This window comes from Chiloscyllium plagiosum, unplaced genomic scaffold, assembly GCF_037043375.1.
Source record: "Chiloscyllium plagiosum isolate Xiang-an unplaced genomic scaffold, Cpla_swu_hap1 HiC_scaffold_33, whole genome shotgun sequence".
Classification (NCBI taxonomy): Eukaryota; Metazoa; Chordata; class Chondrichthyes; order Orectolobiformes; family Hemiscylliidae; genus Chiloscyllium; species Chiloscyllium plagiosum.
In genome coordinates, this window is record NW_028270171.1 from 57,499,936 (window position 1) to 57,509,659 (window position 9,724).

Sequence of the window (9,724 nt, forward strand, 5' to 3'; positions counted from 1 at the left end):
TCTCTGTCCCCCTCTCTCTGTCCCCCTCTCTCTCTGTCCCCCTCTCTCTCTGTCCCCCTCTCCATCTCACCCCGTCTCTCTTTACCCCTCTCTCTGACCCCCCTCTCTGTCCCCCCCCCCCCCCCCCCCGTGCCGCCTTATTGGTCCCAGCCCTCTCTCTGTACCCGCTCTCTGTCCCCTCTCTCTCTGCCCCCCCTTGTCCCTGTCCCCACTCTCTGTCCAACTTATCCCTGTCCCCACCCTCTCTGTCCCCTTTCTCCTGTCCCCACTCTCTCTGTACCCCTCTCTCTGTCCCCCATCTCCGTCCCCCATCTCCGTCTGTCCTCTCTCTGTCCACTGTCTCTCTCTGTCCCCCTCCACTCTGCCCCCCTCTCTCTGTCCCCCCCTCTCTGCCCCTCTCTCTCTGTCCCCTCTCTCCCCCTCTCTCTGCCCCCTCTCTCTGTCCCCCCTCTCTCTGTCCCCCCTCCCTCTGTCTCCCTTCTCTCTGTCCCCTCTCTCTCTGTCCCCCTCCTCCATCTGTCGCTTCTCTCTGTCCCCCTCTCTCTGTCCCCCTCTCTCTGTCCCTCCAGGTCTCTGTCCCCCTCTCTCTGTCCCCCTCTCTCTCTGTCCCCCCATCTCTCTGTCCCCCTCTCCATCTGTCCCCGTCTCTCTTTACCCCTCTCTCTGACCCCCTCTCTTCCCCCCCCTCTCTCTGTCTCGCCTTCTCGGTCCCAGCCCTCTCTCTGTATCCCCTCTCTCTGTCCCCTCACTCTCTCTGTCCCCTCACTTGCTCTGGCCCCTCTCTCTCTCTCTCTCTCTACCCCTCTCTCTCTATCCCTCTCTCTCTGACCCCCCTGTCCCTATGTCGCCTCTCTGTCCCGCATTATTGGTCCCAGCCTTCTCTCTGTACCCCCTCTCTGTGACCCCCTCTCTCTCTCTGTCCCCTCTCTCTCTGTCCCCTCTCTCTCTGTCCCCCTCTCTCTGTCCCCTCTCTCTCTGTCCCCCTCTCTCTGTCCCCCTCTCTCTGTCCCCCTCTCTCTGTCCCCTCTCTCTCTGTCCCCTCTCTCTCTGTCCCCCTCTCTCACTGTCCCCACTCTCTCTGCCCCCCTCTGTCTATCCCCCCACTCTGCCCCCCCCCCCTCTCTGTCCCGCTTTCTTGGTCCCAGCCCTCTCTATTTACCCCCTCTCTCTGTCTTCTCACTCTCTCTGTCCCCCCTCTCTCTATCCCTCTCTCTGTGTCCCCCTCTCTGTCGCCCGTCTCTCTGTCCCCCACTCTCTGTCCCCCACTCTCTGACCTCTCTCTCATTATGTCCTCCCCTATTTCTCTCTCTCTCCCTCACATTATGTCTCCCTTGCCCCCCCCCCTCTCTCTCTTTCTCCCTGCTCCTTCACTTTCTCTCCACCTTCTCTCACTCTCGATCCACCTACCTCGGTCTCTCTTTCTCCTCACCTCCCTCTGTTTCTCTCTGACTAAATCTTTCTCCCTCCTTCCCCTCCCTCCCTCTCTGACGCAGTCTGTCTCCCTGATGCGTCCCTCTCCCTCTGATCCAGAAACTGGGAAGGCGGGTAGTGGGTGGTGCTGTGGCTGCATGTGGTTGGAGGGGTGGTTGTGAGATGATAGAGAGATGTGGGAGGTGAGAACAGGGGGAAAAATTGAATAGAGTCGGAATTGCGGGAGGCAGACAGATGGCAGGAGAGAGAGTGCAGGGGAGGGGGAGAAGAAAGAGTGGAGGCAGGTGGAGAGAGTGGGGGAGAGGAAATGGGGAGGCCAGGTTGGAGTAGGAGGGGTGCAGACGGAGTTAAACCCAGCTCCTGAGCTCAGGGCGCGGTGCCCTCCCCTTCCCTGAGGACCAGGACTTGAGGCTGAGTCTGTCTCTCTCCAGCTCAGCTTCTCCAACACAAAGACACACAACAACATCGGTCACTCTGCTGCTCGGCACGCTTTAATCAACATTTTTATTGGTTACAAATGGAAGTGATGGATACAGTCAGTGGGATGGTGCCTTTTCTCACCGGCCCCTGAGTTGTGAGAAACATTGAAATGTTTCCCTGTAACCCCCCCGTGGGAGAAGGATGGCCAAACCAGCGCTACCCTCAGTCTGTTACCATAGCGACAGGCTGCTCCATCGCTGAAACACTGGACTGAAATGAGAAAATCCCGGATGGATTGATTAATGCGGGAATTTGATGGATGGATGGATTTGGGTGAAGGGATATTTCAGCTGCTGCCTGAACTTAGTCTGGGTCACGGCATAAATCGCGGTGTTTGTGCAGCAACTGAGGAGCTGCAGCATGAAGCCCAATTCCTGCACAAACAAATCTAGACACACAGAGTAATACCCAAAATCATACATCCGGGCCCACATAGAATACAGCATTAACATTGACCATAACAGGATGAAATTGGCCGAGATCACAAACAGTAAAATGATGGATTTTTTTCGGTTTCTCATTTCAGTGTCAGACTGAGCGTCCCCATTGGTGTGAGCGCGGAGTCTCCTGTGGGCTCTGCTGGTCACTACAATGTGTCTGACGGTGAGAACATTGAGCAGCAGAACCAGGAGAAATGGGACACACGGGGTTAGAATGTGGTGGAGGGACTCGATTGTGACCCAGACACTGGAGACTCGAACAGCGACTGTTACATCACAAAACCAGGGGTTGTTCCCCAGCCAATACCGAGCCGAGAGAATAAAATACCAGGAAATGTTCTTTAAACAGCTCAGCACAGTCACTGCTCCCAGAACCACAGCCGCCGTCTTCTCACTGCAATATTTACTTTTCAGCTTCTGGCAACAAATGGCCACAAACCGATCAAAGGTGAAAGTGACGGTGAACCAGACAGAGCAGTCAGTGGCTGCATAAAGCAGGACGGCGTGGATATTACACACGGGACGGAGTCCATCAGGAAATAAAACTGTTCACGATAAACAATGGGAATGTGTCTCAGGATCAGGTCGAGGATAATGACCAGGAGATCCGCCGCTGCCATGGCCCCCAGGTAACGTCTGACACATGGAGACAACCCACAATCTTTATAAAGCAGGACGTAGATGGTCACTACGTTAACTGTGAGGAAGGAAAACAAACCCATTATCCATCAGCCGAGAGGCAAAGGGACCCGTTTGATCGGGGACCCAGTGAGATTTTCAAATGTGTCCCTGTATTCAGGGATTTATTAAAATAATTAGAGCTTGAATAACAAATGGGAAGGTCGGAATTACTGACAAAAATGTGACATAAACCACAAGAAGCCCTCCCTCCCCAAACACACAGAGACACATCCATAAGGACAGATGGTTTCTAGAACATTCCCACACACTCGATCACTCGAGCAGGCACAGGTCACTCCTTCCCAGTTCCTCATACGGAGGGTGGAAACGTCGCTGTCCTGAAGGATTCTGTCCCAGTTTCCTGAAGACAAACGGAGTTTGGGAATTCCTGTATTTTGGTCGAAATTGTGGTCGATCCTGTGTCGTGGAGAAATGTAAACTCAGGGAAAACGTATTCACCCCTTTAACTGCCTGAGGGGCCTTCGGAGCAGTGTCTCCTTCTCCCTGGAACGGGATCTCTTCCCTCGGGATCTTATCGTTTGTTCAATTCAATGACGTCCGGCCGTTCACAAACAATGTCAGGGACAGAACATTCCGGGGAATGTCAGTTATAGAATGTCAGGGACAGAACGTTCCAGGGAATGTCAGTTATAGAATGTCAGGGACAGAACGTTCCGGGGAATGTCAGTTATAGAATGTCGGGGACAGAACGTTCCGGGGAATGACTGTCAGTTATAGAATGTCAGGGACAGAACGTTCCAGGGAATGTCAGTTATAGAATGTCGGGGACAGAACGTTCCGGGGAATGTCAGTTATAGAATGTCAGGGACAGAACGTTCCGGGGAATGACTGTCAGTTATAGAATGTCGGGGACAGAACGTTTCGGGAGATGACAGTTATAGAATGTTGGGGACAGAACGTTCCGGGGAACCCCTTGACCTGTCCATCACCTTTCCCCCCTACCCACCCCACCAACATGATGTACTGTGCCTGGGCACACTGTTACATTAATGGGGTGAGAGACGGAGGATCCAATCACAGGAATGGGAACTAAAGGCATTGCCAGATCAGCTGAAATGGTTCGATGTACCACATTCTCAATCCACCTCCCAGAACCAGCCAGACACCATCAATCCAGAGGAGATATCTGTTCACCGTGGAACACTGTGCAGACCAGGCCAGTGTCCTACTCAGTACAACCCAGCAATCTGTCCAGATTCATCCATTGCACTGGTCAATACAATGCAGCAATCTGTCCAGAGTGGAACACTGCGCAGATCAGATCAGGGCATTGATCTATAAACCCAGACCATATATCTGAAAATGTGTTGCTGGAAAAGCGCAGCAGGTCAGGCAGCATCCAGTGAACAGGAGAATCGACGTTTCGGGCATAAGCCCTTCTTCAGGAGAGACCATATATCTGTCCAGCACCGAGAGCTGTGCAGACCACAGCAGTGTTTATCTATAAAACTCAACCAGATAGTCTGACCATCACAGCGACCTGCACAGTGATCACCCATGAATTAATCTAAAAGCCAGGAGCAGTTACCCTCTCAGCATGTAGGACTGCGTACACCACCCCACTGCATAGATCTGTAACCAGGAGCAGTTACCCTCCCAGCGTGTAAAGCTGTGTACATCGCCCCAGTGCATTGCTCAGTAACATTGTGATAAATCACTGCCCAGCGTGGGGAAACTTGCAGCCGATACTGGAAGTGACGGGATGGGTAGCTCCCATCCATTTCCAGCTCCATCTCTCCATCGTGCCCTGACAAGGGGGTGCTATGGGTGTGAACATCACTGCCAGAGAGAGATGGCGGGCGAATCACTTTAAATATCACCACATGCGATGCGTTTGGGGTATAGACAGAGAGGGGAAGACTGAGACAAAGTGTCATGGAGGTTGTGTTCCTAGTTTTCAGAATGCTGAAGTGAAGACACTTCGATAACATCCTGTAACATGAGCCTGTCTTCCCAGTAAAGATGGGAAAAAGGGATACTGGTGTGACGTCAGCTTAGCATATGTTCTGCATCTTTGTAACTGGAATTAGTTTCAACCGAATCTATGACTCATTGGGCAGATTCTAACAACAATTTCTCTTTGTTTGATTTTCCTTGAGTGTGACAGAGGGATAGTCCACACGAGGCTGAGCTAGTTTCCTGGTGCTATCGTATCGGACTCACCTCATTAACTGCCCAGCCCACCCCATGGTGTCCCTCTCATTCAATACCAGCCCAATTCTCCCACCCATTATGGCTGCAGTAACTCACCATCGCCCGGATGCCCCTGGATATTCTCTGATCCCTGGCATTGGTGCCATCTTTAAAAGGCCAATGGGCACATGTTTGACCTTTCTCCGTTTGGAGTTGCCCTGCACAGTTTATTCCGAGCATGGCAGGTATTGGGCAATTACACCACGTTTGTCGACAGGGGCACGGAGTTCCTGGTGGAGGGCCTAGTACAGAGGGGGCCATTCTCTTCCTAGAGTGGGGGGCACACCACCAGACCCACCGAGCATGGTCTGAGCTCCCCACCCAGCTCAGTGCACTATCTGCGGTCTGAGGAAATGTCCAGCAATGCAGGACAAGCATCAATAACCTTCTCTGCTCTATCAGGATAAGGGTCACCGTATTCTCTCTGCTCCCTCACACTCACTTTATACCTGTTATGCCACCAACCCTCGAACTAGGTTCCTGCTCCACCACTCTCACTGCTGCTTGCAGCACCTTCTCTCTCTCTATGTCTCCATCCACTTTACCCCCTGCATAGATACAACACTGTGGACTGACTCCCTCCGGACACCCCACCATACCTCCCCCAACCCCCACCTACACCAGCACTAACAGCAGGGCCTCCCACTCCCTCCCTCCCTTCCTCCATTCCAAGAGAAACAGCCGGGAATAGCACAGGAAGGGCCAAGCTGGATGGTGGAGTGCCCGATATCCATTCCCTCACTCCCCTCCCCCAGCCATGTGGGGAGGACCCTGGTAGGAGCCGGAGAGGACCAGGACGTCTCGTGTGCAGATTCTGAAACATCCACGTCCCACCGACCGAGTAAGGAGCAATGTTCAGTGAAGGGCAATTCTCACTTTAAACTCACTGGCAGCTCCGTTTTCCCCCGGCACAACTTAGAAGCCGTGGCCCTGATGACATCTCCCTTTTGTGTCGAGCTGGTACAAATGGAATCCCCACGGTCTCGGTGGGCAGGAGGGTGGGCTCACTACACATCGTCACCACCACTTCCCAGGAAGGGAGCATGGAGACTCCCTCCTACACCACTCCCTGTAAACAGCTCAGATACTGAAACTAATCTGTGACAGTTACTGCTCTCCCCACTTGTCCTGACATCTTCAACAATCTGTGCTCATATATACCCAGGACTGTCTGTTCCTGCAGCCCCTTTATAATGGCACAGCCTGTTTTAAACTGTCTTTCGTTGTCTTTCCTACCAAAGTGTATCATCTCACACTGCTCTGCACTGATCCCCATCTGCCTTACACCTGAACACTACACCAACGTGTCACTGTCCTGTTAGAGTTCCACACTGTCCTCCATAGACTTCAGAGTTCTTCCAGGTTCGGTGCCATCTACAAACACTGAGATTGTTATAGCGTCACAGTCCCCACGAAACAACTGAAATCCTGCCCCATACTCACGAGTGTGAGCAAGTGAAATACTGCTATCGTCCCACGGGCAGAGTCGAATAATGACATGCTGTCAATGGAGCTACAAAAGTCCTGACCCATACGAAACAGGGTAGATGAAATATTGACAATCCACAGAACAAGAGAAATCCAGATCGGTCCCACTTATCGATATTCATCAGGGTATAATGGGATGAAGTTGAAAGTGTGTCCTGTACCTTTAAGCAAGCGTGAATGCTGTTCTGAACTGAGAGCTTACAAGCACCTGAGATATGAGAGGATGGCAGACCCAGACACAGTATATTGCGATAGAGCTGGAGTCGGGTAATAAGCAGTTAAGAGAAAGGGGGTCTCAGAGTTGTGAACAGTTGATGTAAAATGTTCAATTTCAGAGTGAAAAAATAAATTGATGCTTTTATTTAAACAGTGGAATTTGGTAGATCTGTCACTCATATTTTAACAGCTTACAAGGCAAACTGAGCATTTCTTTATGTGTAGTTTAAGTTACCAGATGAGCTTCACGCCATGTCCTCACCATTCCCGTGTGTGTATCTGTGTGTCTCTGTGTGGGACAGGTCTGGCTGTCTCTGTGGTGTTACAATGCCACCCTCTGCTGGCCTCCACACGCTACTGCACAGGTATTGGCAGAGGGTGAAAACCAACAGAGATACATTCAGAGAGGGGGAGGGAGGCGGCAGCTGCTCACAGCACCATCCAAACTGATGTCTTAGAAATGGACTGTTCTAAATGTCCTTTAAACATTATAACTGTCCCTGCTTTCGCCACTTCCTCTGGAAGTTCATTCCACACACAAGCCAGATTCTGTCTAAAATAATTACCTCTCATGACTTTTGGAAATCTTTTTCCTCGCACCTTAAAATATCCCTCAGTTTTGAATTCCCAACTCTAGGGAAATGACATCAGCCCTTCAACTTATCTGTACCCCTCATTATTTTGTAAACCCCTGTAAAATTACTCCTTAATCTCATCCTCTCCAGTGAAAAACGTCCCAGCCTACCCAATCTCTCCTTGTAGCTCAATCTCTCCTTTCCCAGCAACATCCAGGTTAAGCACTACTGAACCCTCTCCAGCTTAATAATATCAAGGTCAATAATATCCAAGTGAATCGCGAAGGTATTTTCTAAGGGTGCGGGAGCACAATACTAGAGGACATAGGCTTAAGGTGAGAGGGGAGCATTTAAAAGTGACCTAAGGGGCAGCTTCTTCACCCAGAGAATGGTGTGCCGATGGAATTATTGGGCAGGATGACCAGTCTAGACACAGTATTCCACAAGGGGCCTTACCAATGTCCAATACAACCTCAACATAATGCCCCAATTCCAATACTCAAAAGTCTGACCTATGAAGCCAAGTGTGTTAAGCACCTTCTTAACCACACTATCTATATGAGATTCAAACTTTAAAGAATTAAACCTGACGGCCTAGGTCTCTGTATTACAACACTGCCAAAGATCCTACTTTTAATTTATAGGTCCTACTCTTCTTTGATTTACCAAATCCCATACCTCACATTAATCCAAACCATACTCCATCAGCCAGCCCTCAGCCCAATGTGTGATATTACTGCCACCTCACCCTCCCCCTTCAATTTTAAAATACCCATCCCTCTCCAGGAGGCCTGCACACTCCGGCCTTGATTTTCACAAAGACCCTGAGCTTGATTTGCCTGGTGTGATTAGGGGGAGGAGGGACAGATTGCAGACACAGTAGGTGGGAAGCAGAGGCTGGACAGTCATCACCGGCCTGATATCATTTCATGGTTTTAGGAAGAGGGCAGTCGCACGTTAGAGGTGGGTAATACTGATCGGTATTGTGGGACCAGAAATTAAGCTCTTCATTGATCTCTGGTATTCAGTAATAAATATCCATTTGAGACCCTTCATTGGGCAGATTGTGTCTGCAGGATTTCTTTCCCTAATATTGCAGACTACAGATAATAGCGATTAAAGTAGTTCACAGTTAATTTCGATGGCACAGCACGTACACTCAATATCCTTCAGTTGAGACAAATATCTTGCATTTGTTTAACAATACTAAGTGTTTTGTGTAGTTCAGTAATGGTAACCTGATTATAATAAATCCACACCGAGCTGAAAGCGGGCACTCAAATATGACCCAAAATCTGGGTATGGTAGTGTAGTGGGTAGTGTCCCTGCCTCTGAACCAGAACTCTGGATTTGATACCAATTCCTGACCTTGTGTGGTAGTGTTCCTAGCTCTGGACTAGAAGGACTGGATTCAAGTCCTGCCTGTTGCAGAGGTATGTCACAGCATGTCAGAACAGTCTGATGAACAAACACATAGGAGAATAATGTTACAGCTTTGTGGGTATTGCTGAGTGATGCCAGTGCCCCTACTTCCGGGCACAAAGGTCTAGGTATAAATCCCAGAGAAGTGTCTCAGGATATATCTGAACAAACTGATTAAAATGCATTTAGAATTGTGACTTGATGGAGAAGGAAGGGGTATCAGTATTGAATTTCAGAATTTAGGCGCAGGATGACTGAAACTGCAGCTATTTGTGCTGATTGGAGTCACATTTCGCAGCAGTAGCGGTTTATAAAATCAGAATGGTCATGGATAGAGTGAGTAGTCAGGGTTTTCCCCCGATTGGGGGTGTCCAAAACTAGAGGGCATTGGTGGAAAGTGAGACAGGAAAGGTTATGAAGAGGCCTAAAGGGCACCATTTCACACAGAGGGTGGTGTGTGTATGGAATGAGCTGCCAGAGGAAGTGCTGGAGGCTGGTACAAATACAGCATGTAAAAGGCACCTGGATGCTGACAGACTTGCCGAGCCTTTACAGCAATTTCTCTGTTTCTTTAAAAACTGCATTCATTTTAACACAGGTATTCTGAATAAATTAAACATTTTATTTTTAATGGCGCAGGGCCATGTAAACATAGTTCTGCTCAGGGTATGGCTTTGTGCATGACGGCAGCAATGTTGCACCTACACGGAACAGGGAATGTGATGGAGACATAGTTTGGACAATGTACAAGGAGACCTCACATGGTCCAGTTTGGAG

The 9,724-nt window shown here is 50.0% G+C and overlaps 1 long non-coding RNA gene across 1 annotated transcript in view; it reads left to right on the forward strand.

The window, feature by feature from the left end:
• Window positions 1-2,788, forward strand: part of LOC148141505 (uncharacterized) — a 63,590-nt gene extending 60,802 nt beyond the window's left edge. The window contains exon 3 of the long non-coding RNA XR_015752541.1: window positions 2,438-2,788. This is a non-coding gene — a long non-coding RNA (uncharacterized LOC148141505). The remainder of the gene's footprint in view (window positions 1-2,437) is intronic.
• The last annotated feature ends 6,936 nt before the right edge of the window (window positions 2,789-9,724 follow it).